At 51.1% G+C, this 12,950-nt stretch overlaps 1 protein-coding gene across 5 annotated transcripts in view; it reads right to left on the bottom strand.

Moving 5' to 3' along the window:
- PLXNA4 (plexin A4) overlaps positions 1–12,950 on the bottom strand; it is a 607,888-nt gene that overhangs the window by 196,776 nt on the left and 398,162 nt on the right. The gene's annotated exons all lie outside the window — the stretch shown is intronic.

Raw genomic sequence — 12,950 nt, 5'->3', positions numbered from 1 at the left:
CATAAGATGCTTTGGGGTGTCTGGCCATCTACAGTCAGGGGTTTGTCGGTAACTGAAAGACGGCAGTGGAGTTCTTGCAATTTTACTAATCAGGGCCCCTCTGGACATGTCTCTGGCTCCTCTGGGAAGCTCAAGAAGACAAGTGTTATGAGTTGAATTATGTGCCCCCAAAGATATGTTGCAGTCCTAACCCCCAGTATCTGTGGATGTGTTTTTTTGGTTTTTGTTTTTGCGGTACGCGGGCCTCTCACTGCTGTGGCCTCTCCCGTTGCAGAGCACAGGCTCCGGATGCACAGGCCCAGTGGCCATGGCTCACGGGCCCAGCCGCTCCGCGGCATGTGGGATCTACCCGCGGAGCACGAACCCACGTCCCCTGCATCGGCAGGCAGACTCTCAACCGCTGCGACACCAGGGAAGCCCTGTGGATGTTGTTTTATGTGGAAATAGTGGCTGTGCAGATGTACTCAAGATAAGATGAGGTATTTAGGGTGGGCCTTGATCCAGTATTACTGGTGTCCTATGAAAGAGGAGAATGCCATGAGAAGGTGAAGGCAGTGACTGGAGTGATGCAGCTATAAGGCGAGGATGGGTGGCCACTATCAGAAGCTGGAAGAGGAAGGAAGGATTCCACCCAGAGGCTCGGGGAGAGCACGGCCCGGCCCACACCTTGGTTTTAGACTTCAAGCCTCCAGAACTATGAAACAATAACCTTTTGTTATTTCATGCTACCCAGTTTGTGGTACTTCGTTACAGCAGCCCTAGGAAATGAATACAAGAAAGCCCAGTGGGTCATCCTCAGAAGTTAAAGATGGCCACGTGAGAGGCGAGGGGAGGTACGTGGTGTGCAGAGCCCGCAGGGCCTGGAAGGCAGTGGATGCCACAGAAGCTGACTTCCTGGACACAGCAGCCCTTCCTATCACCCCTATCCAGTCTCTCTTCTCTTCCACAGACCTTGCATTGAGTCACCTTGTGTGACGTTAACTTTATGTGTCAACTCAACTGGGCCACAGGGTTTCCAGATATTTGGTTAAATATTCTGGGTGTTTCTGGATGAGATCACATTTGAGTTGGTGGACTGAGTAAAGCAGATGGCCCTCCCCAGTGTGGGTGGGCCTCATCCAATCGGTTGAAGGTGTGAATGGAACAAAAAGGCTGTAATAAAAAATTCCCTCTCTCTCTCTCTCTCTCTCTCTCTCTCTCTCTGCCTCACTATCTTTGTGCTGGAATGTCAGTCTTCTCCTGCCTTTGGACTCAGACTCAGACTGAAACTTACACCATCTGCTCTTCTGGTTCTTGGGCCTTTGGACTCAGAGACTGGAGTCTCTAGCTTGCTGACTGCAGACCTTGGGCTTTCTCAGCCTCCATAGTCACATGAGCTAATTCCTTATCACCTATCGTCTATCTATCTATCTATCTATCTATCACCTATCTATCTATCTATCACCTATCTATCATCTATCTATCTATCACCTATCTATCATCTATCTAACTATGTATCTACCTATCTGTCTATCTATGTATCTATGTATCTATCTATCTATCATCCATCTATCTATCTATCACCTATCTATCACCTATTTGCCTGCCTGCCCATCTCTCTCTCTGTCTCCTACTGGTTCTGTTTCTCTGGAAAACCCAGACTAAGACGCTTTGGAATCAGATGCCTGAAGGCCCTTGAACAATGGGTCCCAGGCATTTCCATGACTTATGTGATCTGGGCCTCTCCCTACACGCATCCACCCCACTCTTCTCTTTGCCCATTTAACTCCCATTTCTCTAGCCTTCCTGCTGTGCTTCCAACCTCAGTCTCTGCCTCAGGACTCTTCTGCCCACTGGGATGCTTCCCCAGAGGACTTCACAGGACTGCCCCTCAATTCTTGCAGGTCTCTTACTCAAATGGCATCTCCCCTCAGAGGGGCCTTCCCTGACCCCCTAGTTCCCATGGCTCCCACACCTCTCAGTTGCCTCCATTCCCTCATCCAGCTTTTTCTCTGTAACATAACCTAAACCTACAGCTCTTGATGTATTGCTCGTTTCCCTGCTAGAATTAAGCTCCCTGAAGGCAGGAACTATGTCTGTCTCGTTCCCCACTGTTCCTCCAGCGTCTGTGCCCAGTGGGTGGCAAAGGGTACTCAGTAAGTTTTGTGGCAGGAAGGGAGTGAGGAAGGAATGAAGGAAGGAAGGAGGGAGGGAGGGGAACAGCCTTGCAAGCCCAGGCCCTGAGCCCACCATCCACCATCCAAGGATGGCCCCGGGGTCCACTCATGACCAGAGATCCTGTAGTTTGACACTCCTGAGGGAGGCTGTAGTCTAGGGGTTAGAAGTGCCAAGAGATAGGTCGGTTGTGTCAATAAAAATTACATATATATAATATATAATAAATATGATGTCGTTTTTAAGATAAGCTTTTACATGAAGGTTCAGGGAAGGTTATGATTGCTAACTATTAAATTCTATTTACCTCTCATTCCCACCTCCACCCTCAAATCCTTTGAAGTGGCTAATTCTTCTTCCAGAACAAGATCAATATATACCCTGCTCGCCTGCAAAAGGAGGCTCCTCTGAATGCATTTCAGGGGTCACCCCTGCGACTCCGCAGTCAGCCCTCACTCAGAGATAACAGCCGAGGGCTTGTGACGCTCCAGCTCGCCAGGACACAGGAGGGAGCACGGTGTGTGTGGAAGGTACCGTCTTCACTCTGTGGATTTACTCATCAAATTAGACTAAATTTAAAAGCTTTGGCAATAATGTTCATGTATAAGTTAACGAATCTGTAAAAAATGATCAGAGCCTGCAGTCTGCATATGAAGGAGGGACATGAACTCAGTTCCTGATGGCAGAGAACGTTCCAGCAAGTCCTCTGGTGACCAGACTCCTTGCCCACCTGTTTGATGGAGAGGAGGTCCCCACTCTCCCTGTTGGGCTCTGAAAACAGGGAGACCCGCCCCTGCTGGGGACACAGGTGAGCTCCCTCATCCATCTGGAAGGAAACCAGCAATGGGGGCAGAGAACACCCGGTCCCTGCGGAAGGGACGGGGCGGGGCAGGGGGGCAGATGTCTTCCCAACGAGGCGCCTGGCCCTGCTAGCGGGGATTGGGCTGCCCGTCCCCGCCTCCACGTCAAGTGAAGGGTCACTGGGGTCGGGCAGGCGCTGGCTTCTCTTCCTCCTGACAGATCCGCAATTAGAAGGAGACAGAACATTCAAAGAGAAGTGTTTGGCTCCAGGCACATCCTTGTCAGCCTGTCAAGCAGAAGCCTGTTCTCCATGAGCTATTTTGAGCCACCTTCTCAGCTGCATTTCTGATCCTCTTGGCCCATGACACCCTCCCCCCTCCATCGCCCTCCCCACTGAGTCTCCATCATGACATCACCGAGGCTCGTAGGTCTGGGGGAGGTCTGGACAAAAGGAGCATTTTGTGCAAGATGCTTGAGCACTGACAGCACTGGGGCGGCCACCTAGCCCTGCCCCACACCTCCTTCCTCTGGTCCAGTGAGCTGTGCACAGGACCACTGGGCATGGGGTCTTCACTCTGGGAGAGACTGTTACCAGAAGCTATGAGGGTCCACAGATTCCTGGCCTTGGAGAAAGTAAGGGGTGACAGTTCCTTAGAGAGCATTTCATGGGAGCCAAACCAGAAGAAGAACAAGAAACGGTGTGTTCTCTATCCAGATCTGCCCTGCAGAATTCCTGGGGACAGGAGAGCCAGGCAAACCCAGAAAGACTACACACCGTGCATGAGTCCCCAGCGCCATGCCAGCTGGAAGAACACCCCAGAAAAGAACAGCTCCTCTCCTCAGCCCTGCGGGGAAGGTGCTCTCGGGGAAGCTTTATGAGTCAGCTGGTAGGAGATGGCCACCATGTACCGAGGCATCTGCCATGCAGAGCTCACAAGCACTGGTCCCCATCATACTCCATCCATGTCACGCTCCCCCCAGCCGGCACCTCCATGGCTCGCCCAATACGGACCACATGGCCCCCATAAGGAGGCCCTCAGTGTGCACTCCTGGCACTCTCTGGGCAAGCTGGGGGTGAGAAAGTGGGCTACGCAGGTGTGGGCTGCGGGGACAAGGGAGCATGCTTACAAAGCAGAGAGAGCGGGCGTTAAAAAGTGAAGGCTGGGGCTTCCCTGGTGGCGCAGTGGTTGAGAGCCCACCTGCCGATGCAGGGGACACGGGTTCGTGCCCCGGTCCGGGAAGATTCCACATGCCACAGAGCGGCTGGGCCCGTGAGCCATGGCCGCTGAGCCTGCGCGTCCGGAGCCTGTGCTCCGCAACGGGAGAGGCCACAACAGTGAGAGGCCCGTGTACTGCAAAAACAAAAACAAAAAAAGTGAAGGCTGGATTCTGCGCTACAGGGTATGTCACTGGGCGTCAGCCTCAGTGCACGCTGAACCCACCGCCTGCCGTGAGGGATAAATACAGCACTTCATCCTCTGAGTCGTGCTGCTGGCAGCACCTATTGCGGGAGATGGGCGCTCTCGCTCCCGTTTTCAGTATAATAAAGCCCTTCACTGCTGCGTCCCGCTGAGAAGGAAGGCTCCTACCTCGTGGCTGTGAGTGGACAGCACAGCCTTCAGTGGGCAATGGCTTTTCATCGAGGGGATGCCCCTCCTCTGGGAGGGTCTGCGTAGAGACACACTCACATTCTCTCCTGGGCCACCGACTGCCCATTCTTCTGTGATGGCTGACTCAAGTGAGGAGAGAAGAGCATGGACCAGAACTGGATCTTCTCTGAATACCACACTGACCATCTCGAACTAGCTGTGCAAACTGACACAGGTGACGGTGATTAGAGTTACTACACGCGCTATTTCATGTCACGCTCACGACAACTCTAAGAGGTAGAGACCATTGCAGATGAGGAGAAGTTGTCTTTAATGAAGACCTAACCATGGAGGATGCCACACCTGGCCGGAGATCCTCATGGTCTTGTTTCCAGGGGAAGCTCGGTTTGGTTTCTCCAAGGCCATGGTTCTCAACGGGTGGGCCCAGGACCGGCAGCGTCAGCATCACTTGGTTTGTTCAAAATGCAGATTCTCAGGCCCACTCCGAGACCAGAATCAGGACCTCTTGAGGTGGAGCCAGCAGTGCCTGTTGTAACAAGTCCTCCAGGTGATGCTGAGGCCCACTCAGGTTTGGGACCTTCACTCAAAGGATACCTATTATCAGCCCATATAAGAAACGTCCAAGCAGAGTATAAATGCCCCTGCTCTGCCCCTCACCACAGGTGGAGTCTGTCCCTTGAAGTCAGCTCCAACCTTACCCTTCTAACACTCACCTCAAACCCACTGTGGAGTCTCCCCTGTAATCTTCGGGAAGCCACCGCCATCATTTCCTCGCCCCACGCCTGACACTGACTCTTGGTGTACTTTTAAGTCTTTATTGTGTGTGTTTTCCCTTTTACATAAGGAAATGGTGAGCTCCTCCTGTTGCCTCCCTACAAAATTCTGCCCAAGGGAGATCAGCCCCATGCCTGCCTGTCCCCCTGCTGTTGGCCCCATGCCCCCGGGATCCAGTGACATCACACACTGCCTTGATGGAAACCAGAGAGAACTGGTCAAGCACAACCCTTAATTGTGGCAGCATTGCCTGAGAGCCCGGAGCCAGTTCCAGCTACTTTGCCTCGTTTGCATCACTGGCCTCCAGCTCCATGGGTTGTTTTTAACTAGCAGAATAATGACAATTCAAAGCCCTCTGCACCAGCCATTCTCAAGGGATCGCAGGGCATGTAGATAAAAATGGGTTGGCTCCTGGCCTCTGGATGCTCTCTGGAAATTTGGGGATACTGACAGATGAGTGGGGCCCCGCCCAGGAACCAGAGTTCCCAGGTTCTAGTCCCGCTTTATTCAGTGACCTTGACCCAGTGGCTCTGAGTCCTGTGATGAAGATTTTCTGTTTACAAAATTGGGAGGATTCCATCATTCATTCAACAGATATTTTTTGACCTTACAGGAAGCCGGATGCTGTGCTGGGCACTGGGTACGAATAATGTACATGAGACCTAACTCTTCTCAGGGGTGCTTTGCATTGTGTGTTAAGGGCTACAGCTGAAATCCAGAAAGTGGGTACCCGGAGAGGCAGGCGGATGGGCCACAGAGCAGATGCCCCTGAGCTGATTCTTAAGGAATGAGGGAGTCTTCTGCTGACAGAATAAGAGGGAACAGTCTAGTGTAGAGAACAGCATGTGCAGAAACTAGAGGTGGGAAGGACCTGCGGTGTTTGGGAGACAGTGTAACTGGGCAGAGAACGTTTGGGGGGGTGGTGGAAAGAAAATGAAGCCCGGGGCAGGGAGAGGCCTCAGCAGTGCTGGCCACCTCCCACTGGGGGGCCTCTGGGACGCCAGCAGGAGTTTAATCGATTGTTTCACAGTGGCAGAGTAACCACCAGAATGAAGCTTTCATGCTTTTTCAGTAATCACCACTCAGAGTGAAATATAACCCACTTACCAATGAATGATTCAGAAGGGACAGGAATGGAGAAAGGGGAGAAAAGGCCCACAGTCCTTAAAAATAAAATGTGCCTTCTGCCCTGTGCAGTCCTGAGTCTTCCCTACAGCACAATTCAAAACGCGAAAGTGTTAAGAAGCTGGTAAGTTGGGGAGGCCCACTGGAGACCCTTTCTGTTTCAAATTGTGCCTGTGCATGGCTGTGAGGAGGTGAGTGGCCCAAACTGAGCCCCTTAGTTGAATGATACAGTGGGCTGGGGGCTTAGCTCCTACCGTGAGCTGTGGATCTGATCCGGGTCATGAGTCGACGGGGCTCACAGGGATGGGTATGACCGAGACCACACAGCACCATTAACCCTGGCAGTCACCTTGCCAATGACCCAGTGCACCTTGCCTCCCTGCCCATCACCAGTGCAGTCCAAGACACCTGTCATAGGAGTTGCAGGTGGTACTTAAGTGTATAAGAATTTTTTTTTTTTAAATAAAGGGGAAGGGCAGCCAAGGGCAGTGACAGAACAAAACTGCTCCCTTCACTGCGATTCCCCCGGTCACCTCTGACTTATGAATTGCTGTCTGGGTCTCAGGATCCATCAGTCATTTTCCAGGGTTCAAGGCTCCACGCGTGTCAAGACAGAGCAGAGATGGGGGTGTGACAGCGTGAGGAGGGGGTCAACCCTGGCAGGAGCAGTAACATCCCGGCCATGTTAATGAGAAGCTTTGTTCTGCATCACCTGGCTGTATGATAACAGCCGGAATTAATACAACCACAAATTAATAGCACAGAGGAGCAATCGGGAGACAGAGATACATTCCTAATGGACTCAGCTGAGAGCTGAGGGAAGACGGATATGGGAGCCTCTCCTGGCCCCGGGCCCTGAACTGGCTGTGGGGTCACAACCCCCCTGCACACACCTCACCTTTGCCAAGGACAGCGCCTGCCTCTGCTACGAGTTCCGGGGCCTACAGCCCCGTCCCCTGCCCTCACCCCTCCTGCTCCAAGCCGCGGGCCTGGGAAGGGGAGAAATGCACTGCTCAGCTGCTGGGGGACCTGTCCGTGTCCGGGTCTGGCGCATGTCACTCCCCAGCGGAGGTGAGAGGATTCCTTGCAATCACCTTTCCCAGGTCCTGCCCAAGCAGGACCTGGGGCCCAAAGCCCCAGCCCCCCATCTCCCCAGCCCAAGCACCACTGCTGGAAGAGGTGACAGCAAAACCAGGAGTTGCCCATGTGCCTCAGACAATGCACGGCAAGGGTCCCACAGGGGCGAGAGCTGGTTCCTATAAGAGAAGAAGCAGTGCCACAAGAGCCAGCAGTGACAGTCAAGGATCCCTGGGACGGTGGAAGGAACTCTTGGGCGTCGAGATCTGGGTTCTGGACTCTGCTCAGCCACAGAATTCGGGCAACCCTGGGGAAGGCACTGAACTTCAAAGGGTTCATCTTCTATGTAAGGTTCATCTTCTATGTAAGCAGACATAGATGGTTCCTAATTTCCCTTCAAGCACTCACATCTTGTTAATAGTAAGTTAACTGTTAATCAAAGGAACATTCCCAAAGCCTCTGGAATCCCTGATTCATCCCTCTGCCTTCATGTACCTGCAAAGGGAGTGGAAGGAAATCGTGTGTCCAGCTCAGGTGTAGAAAAGACGTCACAGTTCTTTGCACATGACTGAGACTCTCAGGCCAGAGAATGGATGTTCTTATTGTTTAAGTTGAAACTGGCTGATGCCTTGCCTGGGACACAGTCTTTTCCTAGTCCTTTCCTGGGGCCTGGTCAGCTCTGAAAGCAGGAAGGAAAGCCAATGGGAAGGGGAAGCATCATCTACGGTAAGTGTGCCCAATTCTTACCTGAGGAGCTGGGATTTCTAAATTCCTCACTGGGAGAATTTAATCAAGGATCATTACATGAAGGGCAGTCAGATTTCTATAACCAAGTGAGAGAAATGGTGTCAACTGGTATTCAGACGGTACAGCACGGAAGAACTTGCTAGAAGTGAGGAGTGTTCATGAAACCAGGACAGGCTTTGCCAACAGAGGTTAGGCATTTCCCTTCTGAGATCTCTGCATCCTGAGTGGCTCCCACTGCTTCAGAGAGCTTGGAGGGAAATGAGAGCAGAAGGGATAGGGCTAGGCTACTATCACCCTTTTTCCTGTTTTCTCTCTCTTTTTTAAAAAAATTAATTAATTTATTTATGGCTGCGTTGGGTCTTCGTCGCTGCGTGCAGGCTTTGTCTAGTTGCGGCGAACAGGGGCTACTCTTTGTTGTGGTGCGCGGGCTTCTCATTGCGGTGGCTTCTCTTGTTGCGGAGCACGGGCTCTAGGCACGCGGGCTTCAGCAGTTGTGGCACTCGGGCTCAGTAGTTGTGGCTCACGGGCTCTAGAGCGCAGGCTCAGTAGTTGCGGTGCACAGGCTTAGTTGCTCCATGGCATGTGGGATCTTCCCGGACCAGGGCTCGAACCCGTGTCCCCTGCACTGGCAGGCAGATTCTTAACCAAGGAGCCACCAGGGAAGTCCCTCTCCAGCTTTTTCTTTAAGACTTACAATCAGAAATACATTTCAGCCCAGGACACACACACTTATAGACAACAGAAGGAAAAGTTCCATTTGTATGTGACATGCATTCCGATATTTTTCCATTTTTAACGGTAAAATGCTGGTTACGACCCACTAAATTGCTTTCATGACACATTAATGGGTACCATTCCACAATTTAAAAGTCATCAGATTTGATGATCTCAAAAGGACATGACTGGTTTCCACTTCTGGGTTCAAAAGCAGGATAGGCAGCCGTCCTCTTCATCTGCTTGTTCCTCCACAACAGCCTTCCCTGGGCATGACTGGCCGGGGGGAGTTTGTGGGGAGGGGTCTCCGGCACCGGCTTGTTAGCGGCATTCCCAGCCTGATGCTCATTAGACAACGTGTGTGTGCAGAGTGATAATGGGCTCCCCCAGCTCCTTCCCATCCTGCACCTGCCCCCAGCCCAGAGCTGCTACTCCCCTGGATGTTCAGCAAGGAGGAAGGAGAGGGAAGCTGGGGAGGCAGGAAGGTAGCACCAAGGTTACCGCAGGGTAACGCAGGCAAGGGCGATGGCCAGGGGCGCCTGTGAAGGGGAGGCTTCAGGCATCCCCCCATCCCCCCAACGCCTCACTGCTCCTGCTACTAACAGCCCCGCTGGGAGGGCAGGTGTGGCTGGAGTGGCCCCGGGCTGTCTAACTGTGCCTGGTACTCATCTGCGGAGGGCCGTGTCCACTGTGGGGATCCGCAAGGAGGTGCCTAGGCTTGGAGGGGGGTCTCCCACGCCAGGGCAGGACTGCTGAGGGGGGAGAGGCGAGGCTTGCGGGGCCCTGGGAGAAAGCACCTCTCTCCCTTGGTAAGCAGGCTCAGCTCAGGGGCCCACTTCCCAGGGGTCCGGTGGGGACTTGCTAGGGAGACACTGTCCCAGGCCTTGCCACTGTCTGTGCCTTGTCCCATAAGCCCTGACGGCTGTGCTTGGCAGGAAAACAGTTGTTGACACAGCGCAAAACTCTGCAACTTCCACCCCTCCGATCCTTCCTACGCAGAGAGAACCTAACTCCCTCTTCAGGGTCCTGGAAGACCTAAGTCTTCCCTGTTTATAAGGTGCTTTGAGCATAGCTGTGTATACGTATTTAGCTACTGTTGTGACACTAAATAAGTGCATTAAATAACTGTGATGATTTTGTAACATCTGTAACTTTCTTTTTTCACACTATGTAGCATCTATTTAACGGAATTCTTGTGGCTCAGTGTGAAATATTTCAGTGGTAGGGAAGAGAAGGCATTCCTCTCTCCCTCCCTCCCTCCCTTCCTTCTTTCCTTCCTTCCTTCCTTCCTTCCTTCCTTCCTTCCTCCCTCCCTCCCTTCCTTCGTTTCCTCCCTCCCTCCCTCCCTTCCTTCCTTCCTTCCCTCCTCCCTCCCTCCCTCCCTTCCTTCCTTCCCCAAAGAACAAATTCAGTGGTTATATTTTAAAAGAGGTAGATCTTTTGCTAAGAATTGCTCTCCGGTGCTTTACGAGATTCCCGCTTCCTTTAGAAAGTGACACCTCAGGTTCTGTGGCCTGATGGCAAACAGTGAGGACATCTAGATTAAGGTATCACTCATTGTATCAGAGCCAGAATCAGGAGTGGACTTTGTGGGTTAAGCAAGAGGGAATGGGAGCCTTTAGCCCTTCTCCTTCATGTGTATAGACGTTGGGTTAGAGAAGAAACACTGTTCCAGGCATTCCTTCAACCCCTGCTCAGAGACGGCACTACCCAGTGCCTGGGACCTTAGGACTGAATGGGAATAGAACAGGTGGCTCTCACTAGAGTCGAATTTTCTCATTGTAAAATAAGCCAGACTACAAAACACCTTAATAAGAAAAATGCAGTCCTGTTTGTTGTTTCTGTTGTTCTGTTTACCAGGTCTTTCTATTAACCAGAATAGCTGCCCATTTACATTGATGGGTTGATGTCTGGGACGATTTCTCTAGCACTGTAAAAATCTTGACTGATTCCAGATAATTTAAAAATATAAATATTCTCTTCAGCAAAGTTTTACTGTAAAGGAAAACTTGTTGCTTCTCTTGAATCGTTTGAACATTTCTCACACCTTGCCCCAGATCTGTGCTTCAGTGACTCATGATATTTCAAAACCTCAACCTTATTCCCAAAGCACAGTCTTCATAAATGAGAAGTTGTCTCCAGCACCCGCCACAGCGACAATGAGCTTTATCAGAAGTGAAGACTGGGGATGATTAACAATAGGAATATTTTCAGTCTGGTGGAAGAACACATACACAGTGTTCCCTTTGCTATATAATAAGGGGCTTGGTTTACTGATTGCTAAAATCGCCAAAATCTCATTATTCTCTCATGCTATGAGTCAGGAGCTTGCGTTCTCCTGCGGAGGGTGTTCATTCCCAACTCCCGCCCTCCTCGCCCCACTGCCCCAAAGCACTTGAGTTAATTCTCCTTAAATGAGTCAGCCTTGTTGGGTGGTTTTCAAATATTTCCATTCTGGAGCTTCCTGTGCCAAAATAGAAACTTTTTTTTTTTTAGCATTAAAGCTCAAGGCCACCCTATATTAAATTTTAAATTGATGAGTTCTGACATAATCCACGAAATGATGAGTTTCAACTCAGGAAACAAAGATCTCGTTGTTTGTTCTTCTCTCATCCAAACCATCAGAGAATATGAATGTGCGGCATCTCAGTGCTCCCAGAGCTCTTCTAAGGGCAGGGAAACTTCCAGAAAATAAGCTCCAAAGGAAAGAGAGGAATCAATAGAGGAATAAAACTGCTGAGGCAAGCCCCTGAATTGGTCAGTCTTTATCTGTGTGGTCTCAAGACCTTTCCCTCCCATTCTAGGAGGCAATCAGGGGCCTGCTGGTGGCATGTTCCACCCAACACATGCCACTTGGCAAGACCAATGGGAGTTGCTGGGCTCCTGACTGCTGAGAACAAAGAAGTCACTAGAAGAGAGATAAACAGCCTCCCAGCCCTGGGAAGAAGTTGCCAGACCTTGGAGGAATGATAGTGTGGCCGACATATTCTTTGTCATCTGCTTGCCCTACCATTGGTGGTGGGATCCAAGGACCCAGCAGAGAAGGATAACAAGGAAAGCCATATCCTTGTGAAAATAGCTTCTGCTCTCCAAGTTTTCTAGTCCACACCAACTCTGTTTCGAATTTAAGATTGAATTAGCTTCGTTAGTAGTATAAATAAGAATGCTAATAGCTTTGCTTCATTCAGAGTGACTGATGGCATAACTCCCAATGAGCTAATGGCTTTCACCATGTTCCACTCTAGGTCCTCAGCGTCTGATCCAGGAGGCACCTATTTTTGTCGTGGATTTTCCAGAATAATCCTTCCAAAGTTCTCAGATTGTATGTCCTGATTTGGGGGTTCAGAAGCATGTGCACTATTACCTGTGTACCCTTTATTCCTTCCCGTTTGGTAATCAGTCTGATTTCAAAACCCCAAGTGCGCTGGCTTTCTCACGCCCCCAGAGAGATTCTGGAACAGAGAGATTTCCCTGGCAAGAAGGGAGAAGAGGAAGGAACACTAAGTAAGCACCTACTATGCTCCAGGAGCTTATCTCCCAGGAACCTCAGAGGGTGGCCATTACTATCCCACTTTACAGATGAAGAAACTGAGGTCAGAGACGCAGGAGCCAATAGCTGGCAAAGCTGGGAATTGAACACAGCACCTTCAGACTGCAAAGCTCTCCTCACCAAAACGTGCTGTTTTTCAGCAAAACAGTTGCTTTCTCACTGTCCTGTGAACGTTCCTTCTGATTCCCTGACCAAAATATACACCCAGTGAGGGCAGCAGCCAAGCCTCTGCTGACCAATTAACTAACTCCTATAAGTTACGAAAGTCAAAAACCAATCAGAGCAGCCACTTTGCTTCTGCGAGGACTTGGTTTCCGACCACTGCTAGCTTCCCGCTCTGACTCCCATCACACCCAGGAAATTTGGGACGTGGCGCCAACAAAAGCTGCCTCTCTCGA

Source organism: Grampus griseus, assembly GCF_964374135.1.
Source record: "Grampus griseus genome assembly, chromosome: 9".
Classification (NCBI taxonomy): Eukaryota; Metazoa; Chordata; class Mammalia; order Artiodactyla; family Delphinidae; genus Grampus; species Grampus griseus.
The sequence above is the reverse complement of the archived record's forward strand: the minus strand, read 5'-3'. Positions and strand labels throughout refer to the sequence as shown.